The following is a 16,218-nucleotide window of genomic DNA, read 5'->3' as shown; positions in this document are numbered from 1 at the left end:
GTAGAGAAAGGGTTAAGTTTAGGGTTAGGGTTAGGGTTAGGGTTAGGGTTAGAAGTATGAGTTAGGGTTAGAGTTTGAGTTAGGGTTAGGATTATAGTTTGAGTTAGGGGTAGACATAGTATTAGAATTAGGGTTAGGCTTAGGTTTGAGTTTGAGTTAGGATCAAAGTTAGAGTTAGAGTTAGAGTTAGAGTTAGAGTTAGAGTTAGAGTTAGAGATAGGGTTTAAAGTTACAAATAGATTTAATGTTATGGTTATCGTTTGAATTAGGGTTAATGTTAGAGTTAGGGTTAAGGTTACAATTTTGAGTCAAGATTAAGGTTAGAGTAAGGGTTAGGGTTAGGGTTAGGGTACAAATTAAAGTCCAATTATGGTAGAGTTAGATTTAAAGTTAGGGGTAGGGGTAGGGGTAGGGGTAGGGTTAGGAATAGGGTTAGGGTTGGAGTTAAAGAAAGGGTTAGATTTAGGGTTATGGTTATGGTTAAGTTTATATTTAAAGTTAGGTTATGTATAGAGTTACATCAGGGTTAAGGTTAGGGTGAGGGTTGAGTCAAGGTTAAGGTTAGAGATAGGATTAGATTTAAGGTTTTAGTCAGGATTAAAGTTAGGGTTTGGGTTTGGGTTAGAGTCCAATTATGATAGAGTTGGATTTATAGTTAAAGTTATATTTAGGGTGAGAGCTAGGGGTAGGGTTAGGGTTAGGGTTAGTGTTAGGATTATAATTATTGTTAAGGTTGGGATTAGAGTTAGGGTTAGGGTCAGGTTAGAGATAGGGGTAGAGAAAGGGTTAGGATTAGGGTTGGGGTGAGGGTTAGGGTTATATATGGAGTTTGGGTTAGGGTTAGTAATGAAAGGTCAATGTTTAGCTTAAAATTGGATATAGGGTTAGAAATTCAGTTACAAACACATCTAGATTTAATGATAATGATTAGTGTTATGCATATGATTAGGTTTATGGAAATGGATAGAGTTAGGTTAAGAATTTGGTTGTAATCAGGGTTAGATATATTATTACATTACTTAATTCTTAGAAACCTTATGATAAGTTCAATATGGAGGCTGCCATGTTTCTATTTTTATATCTTGTTTGAGGATAAAAAAAAATTTAGTATAAGTTATGGTTCTCATTTGTACATTTGGTTTTGTTATGATTATTTTTATTGGTATGGTTAAGTTTAATCATATTCCCAAGGTAAAGGTTATGGTTAGGGGCAGTTCTCATATTATAATCAAATTTAACTTGTTATTATTACAGTTAATGTTTTTTTATAAAGGAGGTAAGGAGAGGGCCCCAAACCAAAGTTAAAAATAAAGTTAGTGTTAGAGTTGTGTTTGGGGTTAGAGTTAGGGTTAACGTTATGATTGGGTTAGAGTTAGGGTTAGAATTAGAGTTAGAGTGAGAGTTAGGGTTTGAGTTAGAGTGAGGGTTAGAATAAATTTTGGGGTTAGAATTAGAATTAGGGTTAGGGTTAGAATTAGGATTAACATTTAGGTTAGAATTAGGGTTAGGGTTAGGAGTAGAGTTAGGGTTAGAGTTAGACATATAGTTAGGGTTAGGGTTAGGATTAGGATTAGGGTTAGAATAATGGTTAAGGTTAGGGTTAAGGTTAAATATATGCTTACATTTAGGGTAATAGTTAGGGTTAGGGTTAGGGTTAGGGTTAGGGTTAGGGTTAAAGTTAGAGTGATGATTAGAATAAGGTTTAGGGTTAGAGTTAGGGTTATATTAGAATTAGGGTTAGGGTTAGATTTAGGATTCACATTTGGGTTAGAATTAGGGTCAGGGGTAGGGGTAGAATTAGAGATAGAGTTAGGGTTAGAGTTAGACTTAGGGTTAGGATTAGGGTTAGACTTAGACTTAGGGTTAGATTTAGGGTTAGAGTTAGGGTTAAGTTTAAAGATATGGTTACATTCAAGGTTAGAGTTAGCTCTAGGATTAGGGTTAGGGTTAGGGTTAGTATTATGGTTATATATGGGGTTTGGGTTAGGGTTAGGAATGAAAGGTCAATGTTTAGCTTACGATTAGATATAGGGTTAGAAATTTAGTTATAAACACATCTAAATTTAATGATAATGATTAGTGTTATGTGTATGATTAGGGTTATGGAAATGGATAGAGTTAGGTTTAAAATTAGGTTATAATTAAGATTAGAAATATTACTACATTACTTGATTATTAGAAACCTTATGATAAGTTTAATATGGAGATTGCAATGTTTCCATTGTCATATCGGAGACTGCAATGTTTCCATTGTCATATCGGAGATTGCAATGTTTCCATTGTCATATCTTGTTTGAGGATACAATAATTTTTAGTATAAGTTATGGTTCTCTTTTGGCTACAGTTTTGTTAGGATTATTTTTATTGGTATGGTTAAGTTTAATCATATTCCTAAGGTGAAGGTTATGGTTAGGGGTAGTTCTTGTATTACAATCAAATTTAACTTGTTATTATTACACTTAATGTTTTTGGTAAAGGAGGTAGGGAGAGGGCCCCAAACTAAAGTTCTAAATAAGTTAGTGTTAGAGCTATGTTTAGGGTTAGGGTTAGAATTAGAGTTAGAGTTAGAGTTAGGGTTAGGGTTAGAGTTAGAGTGAGGGTTACAATAAAGTTTAGGGTTAGAGTTAGGGTTAGAATTAGAATTAGGGTTAGGGTTAAAATTAGGATTAATATTTGGGTTAGGGTTAGGAGTAGAATTAGAGTTAGAGTTAGGGTTAGAGTTAGACTTATAGTTATGGTTAGGGTTAGGATTAGGGTTAGAATAATGGTAAGGGTCATGGTTAGAATAATGGTTAGGGTTAGAGTTAGGTTTAAGGTTAAAGATATGCTTACATTTAGGGACAGAGTTAGGAATACAAGGTCAATGTTTAACTTATGATTATATATAGGGTTAGAAATTTAGTTACAAACACATCTAGATTCAATGATAATGATTATTGTTGTGTGTATGATTAAAGTTATGAAAATGGATAGAGTTAGGTTACAAATTAGGTTATAATTAGGGTTAAAAATATGATTACATTACTTAATTATTAGAAACCTTATGATAAGTTCAATATGGAGAGGATACAATAATTTTTGGTATAAGTTATGGTTCTCTTTTGGCTACATTTGGTTTTGTTAGGATTTTTTTATTAGTATGGTTAAGTTTAATCATATTCCCAAAGCAAAGGTTATGGTTAGGGGTATTTCTCATATTATAATCAAATTTAACTTGTTATTGTTACACTTAATCTATTTGATAAAGGAGGTAGGGATAGGGCCCCAAACTAAAGTTACAAATAATGTCAGTGTTAGGATTATCAATACAGTTACACTTAGTGTTAGCGTAGCTCTATGTTATACATTGTATGTGATATCCCCATTTCAGTATATAAATTAATTATACATAAGGAGTATACTATTAATAATCGATAATTTATATAGAATAAATTATAATTATTTTAAGTTACAAATATAACTCGTTATATATTATATAATTATAAATATTAATTATATATATATAACTATATGAATATCATTATCTATTTATATATAATTAGATATTGAATTGTCATGCTATAAATAATATATACACCTATATTAACTATTTTATGTACTATAGTGTATGACAATTACATCTATACTAAATAAAAGATTCATATATATTATACAATCATATATAATCAATATAATATATAATAAATAATGATATATTATTTATTTAATATTAACATATTATTAATATATAATATGATTATATTTAAGTAATATTAACACATTGTTAATATATAATATATAATCATATATAATTAATATAAACAATAAGTCACGACCCTTTGAAATACTAAGTATAAATATATCTTCAAACATTAAGGAACGGATATAGAAAATATTATAGAAAAGGACAGTTCTAAGGAAGAAACTACCTAATGTCCAAAAAGAGATCATTACAAGTGGTATCAAGCCATCTTCCTGCCATCCTGTGGACAAATTAACTAATACAGAAAAAGGCAGACCTTGGGATCAACAAGCAAACCACCAACAATGTCATGCAATTCGATTAATGTCATATTCCCAGGCATTTGGGATTGGATTTCTGCCTCGGATTGGTAAATTAATGACAAATTCTTCAAACTCTGCAATAGCTCTGAGGCTTTGCTACCCTTTCATTCAAAACTCAAATTTAGAAAATTTATAAAATACACTGCCAATCAGGAGGCATTTTTTAGGAAGCCAAGATGAAGAAAATACACTGCTTGTAGAATATTATTGAGGCCTCTCAATCAGAGGAAGTTGTTGTGTTTTCGTCTGTTGTGAAACTTGGAATGACATCGTCGCCGGCAACATTATTATCTGCACACTTGGGGACCATTTCCTCACATGCAGACTGCTCTGAATGTTCTTCATCTCCTAAGACGTGATGGTGAATCTGAGGCCGAATCACAATGTTCCTTCATTCCCAAGTAAGAGAGACCTGGGCCATCGTGTTCATTAAAAGAAACACACGATTTTGATATAAAATGGAGAGATAGGCCAGAGATTCATAAAGCCATGACCTTTGCTTTTCCTTACTGTAGAATCGATTATAACAACTCTCAGAACAGCAACTCGCAAATTAGCCATATCTGCAGAACAGGAAAATACAATTTAGACGAAATTCCAAGAGAAAAAATGCTACGGATTTACTATACGCTTTTCTCCACACATTTCATACCCAATTTGCTTTTTTATTTTTCCAATGGAAGAATGAAGCAGATGGCCCAATTTGTACTGTAACATTCTTCAAAGCTCTTTATATGGAATATACACGAGAATCTAGTCTGCGGAGGATGAAATTGACTACCAATGAGAACCCACGTGAATCATGTTTTGTACCAATTCCAATTCTACCTTTAATTGGATAAAAAGAAGCATATTAAGTGATATTAGAGGAAAGATGGAGGAGGAATATGCCCAAAGTCCAACATATTTCAATTTTCAATGCACTCCATATGATGATGTCAGGTCAGCATAGGATATGGGATTTTAATGTGGAAAGTGGATAAGAAGTTGCTCCATATTCCTAAATCACCACTTCAAACACATAATGGGAATGAGATAAGGTAATGAGGTAAGTTATTTATTGTCTTTATATATTTTCATGAAATATTACTATTAGTAATTTTGATGAATATTGAACATTCAAATATCTATTATTCATTCCTATAATTGAATAGTTATAAGGAAGTGAGATTAATTGACCAAGTTAATAGGTCATAATCAAACAAATTAAGGAATAAGATATTATTAAGTTTTCAAAATTCTAATATGGAATTCTAAATGAGATTAGTTTTCAATTGTTATCACAAAATTTAAATTGTTAAACTGATTAAATTGTTTAAGGTCATCATCGTCCAAGTTGAGATAAGGTCTACGGTGGAATGGACTAGGTGCCATCGCTCGAGGTACCGAATAAAGCCTACGAGTAATGGGTAAGGCTTCGATGATGGGATATCTCAGGGTACATCATACAAAGGCACCTTCTTAGAGATGATGGTTGGAGAGAAGTAATGATAATGAGGGAGAACGATGAGGCCCACTGATTGGGTAATAGGGCACCCCATTATGGTTTCTCCTCCTATAATTGAAGGATAAGATTAACTATCTGATATTTCAAAGATTATGCTTTAACAGACTTCTAATTTGGAAAACAGTCAATAGAATCACCTTAAGATCATGATTCTCCAAGTCGAGATAAGGCCTACGGTGGAATGAACTGGGGGACATCACACGAGGTACTGGATAAAGCCTATGGGTACTGGGTAAGGCCTAAGTGATGGGACATCTCAGGGTACATCATACAAAGGCACCTTCTTGGAAATAATGGTCGGAGAGAGGTAACAATACTAAGGGAGAATGGTGAGGTCCATTGGTTGGGTAACAGGGCACCTATTATGGTTCCTCCTCCCATATTTAGAAAATGGATTAAGACTATAAACACCCTATCAGGGGATTGATTTATATATAATATGTACTAATGATTATTGTTTGGTTGCAAGTTCACAATTAAGGAAATGCATAATGAGTGTCTTATGTGTTTGTATCATGTTTGCTTCATGTCTTCATCTTTCTACATCGTGTCTGCTTTGTGTTTTCATGATCTATCTACATTGTGTATGCTTCGTGTTTTCATTCAATGTATATTTCATAAATCTTTTGGCATTTTGAATGCAAGTATGTTTTGTGTCTATGAAAGAGTTTGTATGTGAATGATTTTGCTTGAGGACAAGCAAATTTGAGAGGGGATGGCTATGATATCCCCATTTTAGTATATAAATTAATTATACATAAGGAGTATACTATTAATAATCAATAATTTATATAGAATAAATTATAATTATTTTAAGTTACAAATATAACTCGTTATATATTATATAATTGTAAATATTAATTTTATATATATATATATATATATAACTATATGAATATTATTATCTATCTATATATAATTAGATATTTAATTGTCATGCTATAAATAATATATACACCTATATTAACTATTTTATGTATTATAGTGTATGACAATTATATCTATACTAAATAAATGATTCATATATATTATACAATCATATATAATCAATATAATATATAATAAATAATCATATATTATTTATTTAATATTAACATATTATTAATATATAATATGATTATATTTAAGTAATATTAACACTTTGTTAATATATAATTTATAATCATATATAATTAATATAAATAATAAGTCACGACCCTTTGAAATACTGAGTATAAATATATCTTCAAACATTAAGGAATAGATATAGAAAATATTATCAAAAAGGACAGTACTCAGGAAGAAATTACCGAATGTCCAAAAAGGGGACATTACATTGTAATTATTATTTGGGTTACATTTTAAAATTATGTTAGCATTTATTTTCTGCTTAATATGGTTTTGGCCAAGAGTTGTTTTTTTTCTTATGTAAAATTAGGATTAAGATTTAATTTATCTTTATTATAATTTGTTGTAATCTAGGCGGTCTTTATGATTTGCATTAGTCTTATTGCAACATTAATTTGAGGACCCAAATAATGATCATACTAAAATTCATAAATTAGAGAATTGGTATAATGAATTTTCACCTCAATGAATGTTGCAACCATAAAAAATTTAAAATAATAAGGTTGTCATGTTACATTGAGCATATGTAATTTTATTCATCATTAATCTAATTTAAATTTATCTAAGCACTTTTAAATTTGAGAAATGATATGAAATTAAAATATATAGAAACATGTTTTTAATATACTTTTTCTTTAATTTAGAAATTAATTAAATCTATATAGATATTTAAAAGTAATTTATTTTCAATACAAAGATAATTTTCTAATATTTTTCTTAGAATGTTTCTAATTACTACTACTTTAAGATGATTCTATTTTATCTTTATTCAAGTTTGTGATTGAATATAATACAAATGTTTCTAAAAATAATATAAGAGAATATAAATATTATTATTGTCAATAATTAGAATATTTATAATTTACTTGAGAGGCGTTTATTTTCAATTTAAAAAGTAGGATGGTTCTATTTTATCTTTATTATTTTTGTGATTGAAAAGAAAAAAAGATGCCTCTAAAAATAATGCAAGAGAATATAGAAACATTACTATTGTTAACAGAAAAACAAGATGTTGCAATTATGCTCATTAGTTAGTTCATATTTTTTTATAACTTTTGATAATTTCAAGTTATGCTCATTAGTTCATACTAGTCCATAAGAAATAAATGCTCAAGAAACAAAATGGATAATGGAAATTAATCTCTTTGAGAAATGTGATTAAAATTAAGGTGAAGGAATTAATTAAGTAACCAAAATTAATTTTTTTGAAAGCATGCAAATAGTGGATTGTTAATGAATGAAGATTGTTTTCTCTCCTGTGAAAAGGAAAAAATTGAAAAATTGGAAATTATTCTCTTTCAAAAATGTGTGTCTATAAATTTATGGTAAAGAAATTTTATTCAGTAACCAAAATTGGAGATCGGGAAAGCATGCAGATAGTAGATTATTCATGGAGATTCCTTTGGAAAAATTGGAATGGAAAAAAGTAGTGATTTTGGAGAATAGGAGGATCGCCTAAGTTTGAATTTAAGTTGGATGGTTTGAGGACTGCCATTTCTCTATCATGGCCATTAAGAATCACAATTAAAATTGCCTCCCAATCTTTTATATGAGTGATGTGGATGAGGGTCAATATCCCCATGTGGGCATTCATCATGATGATGTTCTTGCTCTATGTCACTCCTTTAATGGCATCATTTAAAACATATTTTTTTACTGAAACATTTTAAATTATTTGAAACATTTCAAACAATACAGTCATTTATGTAAATAATAAATAAGGAAGAACTTTAGTTAAAATTAAATGCAATACAATATTTTATAATAGAAATAAAGATGCTACAACAAGAATCACAAAACCAAAACTCTCTTTCACCATTAAAGCACTAACCAAATATAAGCAAAATGAGAATGAATCGATTTAAAATACTCAGAAAAGTCAAATTCTCAGGCTGAAATATATGCTTAGCAAGAGTGTTAAGATGAGATCCATTTAGCGTCTCTAAATCTTCACCATTTTCCTCAATTATTTCATGCATCATTTGAGACTAAGATTGAGTAGTTGTGTTTTGGATACTGGGTATAGGGTAAGGTTTGATATCATGCACTCCATTATTTGGTGCTATAGAAATCTTCTCACTTCAACCAAAACCACCACATTGGATCCCTAATCCTAATTTAGAGGATCACATAAAAAATATTAGAGGAAACATTTTAATTGTGCAAATAGGGGCTTGCCATCCAAATATCTGTGATCGAGTATGACCATAATGATAGACAACAGAAAAAATTGGGCATATCCCATGGTGAAGAGAATGTAGCGGCAAATGTTTGGGCCAACAAAATACTTGAGCCTAGCAGTCACCATGCCCAACATTAGCGGCAACGAGATCAAGTAAAACACCCACATTTTTGTGATGCCTTGCTCAACTTCAAGGCATTAATTTCTCCTTCCCTATTATTTACCTTTATCTAACTCAATGATTTTTTTATCACACACACCTTTTGAAAATTGCTGACAGCAAATGCAAAATGACATAGTTCCAGAAGTTATTCCTAATTTTTCCCTTCGAACATCATCGACGAAAAAAATAAAAGAGAAATTTGCGCCAAGAATCATCCTTGTAGTACCTCTTCTTGGCCTCATCCTTTTTTAATATGTTTGTATGTCATGCATAACTTCAAATCAAATCTTGAGAATAGTTGAGGAAGAAACTGTTTCATCTTTTTGGCATTGCCCATGTTTATTTGAATTCAACCTGTATTTGCATCATTTCATATTCCTATGGTCATGGTTTTTTTGGTGAGGATATAATCAATTGGCCATGGTATAATAAGAAAGGTTTCTTTTTTCTCATACCATTACATGGTTTTGGCTATGTAGGGGCCAAAATGTACTTGCATAGTCAATTTGTTTGTATTTTGTAATAAATTAACATTCATATGTAAATTTTTAATTAATTAATACAAGTGCATTTTGGTCCCTGCATAGATAGTGCCCCTTTACATTTGTTGGCCTCTCTCTATAAGTTTGTTGTCATGTGTCATCTTATTACTTCCAAATGGTCATGTCTCATCAATTACTTGGAGAATACATTTCTATTTGTTATTTTATAAATTCTTTTATAATTAAATTAGTTTGTAACTGCTTATATTTCTTTTTTATTGGTGGAGAATCTTTTTTGGCATATTCATGTGCTTGGATTTGGATTTGTGCTCCTATTGTATAGAATACCTCTCGATGTAATTATTCAAAATAATGAAAGCATTGAATTTAGTAAACACATTGATAAAAAATTATAAACAAAATTATCAATAATTTTATCGACATTGTACACTACTTATTTCTTGATTAGAAACCCTTCGCTAGAATAACAAATTTTGAAACCCTTAAATCATTGGAAACCCTTAACCAAATATCATATCACATTTTAAAGATTGCCTTTAACATTTCATCTATATTTTGAAACTCACATTTATCATTCCAATGTTCCTAGATAAAAATTATAAACACAAAACAAACCCCAATAGTGTACATAAACTTGCAATGTACTTCCAACATTCCAAAATAACACAACAACAATCAATGATTTTATTGACATTGTACTCTACTTAAATCTTCATTAGAAACCCATAAGTAGAACAACGAAATTCAAAAGCCTTCAACAAAAAGAAAATCATATTTCAAAGATTCAATTCAAAATATCATCTATATAATTCAAAACCATTTGAACCCAATATTTATCATTCCCCTTTTCCAATATAAGATTCTTGTATTTTCATTAAAGGTGGAACAAAACCCTTTTAAAAAATGACATTTAAACAACGATAAACAATGATATCAGTAAACCCTTGTAAAGCTTGAAAAACTCACAAATTACATATTAGAAATCAATGATTGAAAACCCTCCAAGAAAACAGTGAATAAAAACACTTCAATCATTACAAACCCTTGAATCATTGTAAACACATAAGATAACCCATCTTTGAACTGAAACTTGCAAGAAACTTCTAATTATTACTGGATGTTATGCAATGTACTTCAAACAATCGAAAGAAACACAACAAGTAACATTTTTTTAAACATTATAAACTACTCATTTCTTGACTATAAACTCTTTGGTACAATAACATAATTTGAAAGCCTTAAATAATTATATCACATTTCAAATATTCCCTTTTACATAACATATCATATCACATTTCAAATATTTCCTTTTACATTTTATTTATTTAATTTGAAACCATTTGAAACCCCTATTTATCATTCCCCTTTTCCTCTAAATTTTTCTTGCATTGAAATTAAAATTGGAAGAAAACCCTTAATAAATGACATTTTAAGAATGATAAACAATGATAGCAGTAAACCCTTCAAAGAATCCTTGAAAATCTTGAAAAGTTCACAAATTACACAACAAAAATCAACAATTAAAAACCCCCACAACAATAATTATAAATCAATCATTTCATGGTGAAACCCTAAATACATAAAATGGAAACTATAGAATAATCATGGAAACACTCAACGAATGATAAATAAGAGCAAAAGTAAATACATAGAAAACCTTGTATTGCAATCATCCATAGAAAACCCCAAATACTATAAACATTCACTACAAACAACACAAAAAGCTATGATTTTATTGGTCCATTCTACACTAAATATTTGTATCATATTCTCAAATAATTACTCTCTCACAATACATACATCATTTGATGGTAAAACCCCAAAGACATACAATGAAACTATAGGATAATCATGGAAACACTAAGTGAATGATAAGTAACAATGAGATATCATAACTTTGTGAGTCCTCACCTGAAATGCAGAAGAAGAACAAGGTTTTCTCAAATGGCAATGACAAACGTGGTGAGAGCTCTGTAAGAGACTTCTAGACAACGCAAATGAACTGATTTAGGGTTATTTTGCCATAGCAAATGGGTTAACCACAAGTGGTAACATGGTCATTGGTGAATGGTAATAAGTGTCACCATGCATAGTAATAGGGTTGGTCGTGGTTAATTTAGGCTCACGGTAGGGTGTAATAACATGGGGTTCTGATTTCACCTAAGGAAAATGTGTTTTAATTAAAATGAGCCTATCACCACCTTTTCTATCAATTAGTTGGGTTCACGTTATAAAGTAAACATTAATTGATACAAAAGCAATTACTTATTGGATCAATATGTTAATTTTTTAAGCCTAAAAAGGAATGGTCATTCATGGGTTTTGATGGTGGGGGGTTATTTTTTAGACCAACTTACACTCTATAGATTCTATAGAGAGTTCTATGAATGTGGGATAGCTAAAAGGTTAGCTTTAAGCTCTTCACTCACCTATGGAGCTTCACCAAAATATTGGCAAATTATGACATACGATTTAGGAGCTGTAGGTGCACAAAGTTAGTCTAGGCAGCTATTGGGTCATTTCCCCTAGTTGACCAAAGAATGACAACTTCATTTGAACAGTTTTTCCACATTGCAAAAGGGCAAGAGACTTCCACATAAATTAACAAGTGACTTGGATGTATTGGATGGTCAGAAGTTAATTTGATTGTTGTTTAAATATATTTTAAATTTAATTTATAGTAAATATGTTTTATAATAAATTTTAAAAATTATATATTTATTTTAAAATATATATATATATATATATTTTTTTTAAAATGGTATTTTTCTTATAATTACATTATTTAACTTGATATGTACATGCCTATTTATTTATAAGGAAAAATGAAAGGAATTTATACCATACTAGTGACTCTATTAACTAGTATGAGTGTTAACTCAACCTCATATAGTACAATTAAGAAGGAAAAAATATAATGGCATTTTATGGAAAAAATCAATAAGATTATTTTTTATCATAAACAAAATAATTAATTTGATCTATCATAACATTTTATGTTAGTTTTTGGTTTATTGAATAAAAAATATATTTTTAGAGGATTTTCATGGCTCAATGTTTGATGAACATCATGAATGGAACACCACATCAATCAAACATCACATAAAAATCAAGCTCCACATAAAAGAATCGTTACAACTTGCATCAATGTTCCAATATAATAAAAATTGTGCACTATTTTATCTATCAATCACTACAAAGAGATAAATATGTGCCTTGACTAAGGTGCACGATATTATTGCATTTCAATCATTGCATAACTAGCCTAGAAAGATGGAAGAATGTTTAGTGTATAGTGTGAAGATGGAAACATTTAAAACATAAACTAAAACATAATTCTTACCAAGGGGGGCACTTAGTTTGTTTTTTCAAACTTCTAAGTGCTCTGCTTGATAAGAATTACATTTTAGTTTGCATTTTAGCCAATGTCGTACGAAGGTCATTAGTCATGTTAATCTTTAAAAATGTTAGTTTTTCCAAACCATTGTGTCCTACATAGATTCTTTACCATTTCTTGCAAATAAATATCCTCAATGTGCTAGAAAAATACATAGAGGTGCTAATGAAAAAAAAAAATTCACATGATGTGACTTTATAATATGTATGTCGACTAATGACTTACAAATGTGAAGTCATAAATATTCTAAAAACTCTGAGAAAATTAATGAAATATATATTTTCCTTATGCTTGATCAGAAGTAGAAGAGGCCCAAAGTGCGTCGAAGTGGTTGTTTTTTGGATAATATATCTATGAAGAGTGCCAATAAAAAGTAGTGAATTGTGTTTTTATATCCAATACCGCAATGGATTATCATTGAAGTTGTAGTTCAATTGGTTTATAGATGCAAGAGTTATAACATAGAAATATCCATAGGTAAAAAAAAAATTAGGATGTTAAGAGTATTTCTAGATGGAGAAGTGACATATTGGTTTAAAATATTCAAGTTTCTTATGTAGGATTATAATATTTATTATTAAAAAATTAATTTAGTATGGTTAATTTCTAGCATTTCATTCATTTGGTTTATCCAAACTAAGAGCTTGACCATCAAAGTGGCACTATAAAGTATTATTGTGGTTGAAGCTCTAAAGAGAGTTCTAAGCTTTTTCTGTGGGCATAACAAATTCTTTGTGTGAATACAAATAATCAACTATTATGTTGATTTTTTGTATATGTGATAATGTAGACTTCATAGTTTATATGGTTCACTAATTAATGGTATTTTTTATATATTGGTTAAAATAAAATAGTTATAATAATCTAGATATTAATTAATAGGCGATTAAAACATATATTCTCTCACAAATACTAATAATAATCATTGTGAAATCCTTAATGTGTAAGCAATGACATATAAAAAGTAATTGAAAACAATATGGGATGTTGGAAACTACAATTATAATAATTGTTATGTTGTCACTGATGTCAAACCTTATTGGTGAGATAGTTTGCTATCTAATTTAAGTGTCATATCTAGATGATTGATGAAGAGGATTTGAGAAGTTGGTCATAACAAAAGAACCTAGACGAAAGGTTAAGTTATGAGAAGAAACTATGATGGATGCTTGATTAGTTAGACTTTGAGAAGATAAAGTGATTGTTTAAATCATGTTATAAGTGAATAAGACAGTTATACTAAAGCCTTGAAGAAGTGATCAAAGATTGATCAACTGCATAGGCTTGACTGAGCAATAAAGTATAATTCTAAGGAACTTGCAATATATGCCAAGCGATGCTAGTGTCGACTGAGTGCTAGTACAAGCCAAACATAAATAGTGTTGACAGAGCATTAGTATTGATCGAGCGTCAGTATATGTGTGCATAAAATTAGTACTAATCAAGTAACCTAGAAATGAGCGAGTATCAGAACACAATGTTGGCCAAGGGACAAAATTTTGACAATTTATGAGAAATCATAATTTCCATCCAATAGATTTCATTTCTTGGAATATGGAAAGTGTGTTGAAGATAAGGATGGATGACCTAAAACATTTAAATCAAGGGAAACCTGTGGTTGCATATTTCTATGCAAGGATTCAAAAAGAAGCTTGGAGAAGTTTCTAGAATAGAAAAGAAGAGATGAAATATTGGAGGGATTTGAGGAATCTGACCTAACCTTAAGATCAATAGTGGTGTAAGAGGAAAAATATCATAATTACCTATTTAAGGAGGGACAAGGGCTAACCTAATGGGGTTGGAGTAGTTGTTAATGCTATTGATTGGCAAACTTGAGCAGAAGGCTGGGAAGAGTTGAGAAGAGGTGAAGAGTGATTACTTGAAGGGTTGACAAGTGAATTAGAGACTAAAATAAGGCTAGCCAGTGGATCAACTTATGAGTCGAACTAAGATCTATATTTCCAAAGTGAGATGTATTTTCCAGATCAAACTTGTTGTTACTTTCTAACGATTGTATCAGTTTGAAATCCTTTAATCAAGATTAACCTAATAGTCATATGTAAATTCTTTAATCAAGGTGGCATTCTAATAGGATATTCTAAAGTCCTCTAACAAAGCCACTCCTAACAGGGTTATTAAATCCTTTAACTATTAGGATTAAACCTCAGACAAAAATAATAGTTACATGCAAATATAACAAATATCAAAAAATAATACATCGTACACAAGAGAACACAAGACACCAAGATTTAACGTGGTTCACCCAAACCATGGGCTACATCCACCAACAACAAGTCTCATATTATTATGATCCAGTGATTACAACCTGATTACAATCTGTAATCCCTTACAGCTCAATATCACCTCAAGAACCAATTTTTGCATCACACATTACGAAAATCCCTAACCCTAAGCCTTTTTATACAAGCTTTTTGCCACTTATAAAATTAGGGCTAGAATAATAGAAAAATAGTAGCTGACACCTTTTACAATATAAGGTCATTTTTAGCTTTGAGGTGCTTCCCCCAAAAACCCCCACGGGGGCATTGACCCTCGACCCCACCCTGTACTACGACTGGAAGCGCATTTGGGGCACTACCCCAGGACCCTGTAGGGGTGTTGCCCCTTCACCCCATCTTGGAACCCCCATATAAATAATATGGGTAGAAAATGTGCTAAATAAACTTCTGAGTCTGATTAGGCTCCACATCACAACAATCTCCCACTTGGAGAATGATCAAACTTCACAACAATAACCTCCCACTTAAACACTGATCATAGCACTGCTTAACTTATAGCTCTCATTGGAATATCAAACCACCCTAGACTCTGTTGTTCTTTTATTTTGTTCAGTCTAGAAGACCAACTAAAGCTAAAGAGGAGTTCAACTTCTCCCTTGTCACTACCTTTGTAAACATATCCATTGGATTTTTATTTATATGTATCTTCTCTAGCTTTAATTGTCCATCATCCAAAACTAATCTAATGAAATGGTACCGCAACTATATGTGTTTTGTCTTTGAATGCACAACTGAATTCTTTACAAGATGAATGGCACTCTAACTATCTGTAAAGAAATAATTATCCCTCTGAGGGTGTCCCAATTCTTCTAGGAAGAATTGAAGCCATATCATCTCCTTGGCTACCTCTATAGCAGTAACATACTCTGCCTCTGTAGTGGATAAAGCATTAACCTTCTATAACCTAGAAACCCAGCTCACTACTACTACACCAATAGTAAATACATAACCTATAGTACTCTGCTTGGTATCAATATCTCCTGCCAAATCTGAGTCAGCATAGCCCTGTAAATTA

The sequence above is a fragment of the Cupressus sempervirens genome, chromosome 10 (genome assembly GCF_028749045.1).
Source record: "Cupressus sempervirens isolate cs-2001-9-10 chromosome 10, ASM2874904v1, whole genome shotgun sequence".
Lineage (NCBI taxonomy): Eukaryota > Viridiplantae > Streptophyta > Pinopsida > Cupressales > Cupressaceae > Cupressus > Cupressus sempervirens.
This window is presented reverse-complemented; position numbering follows the sequence as displayed.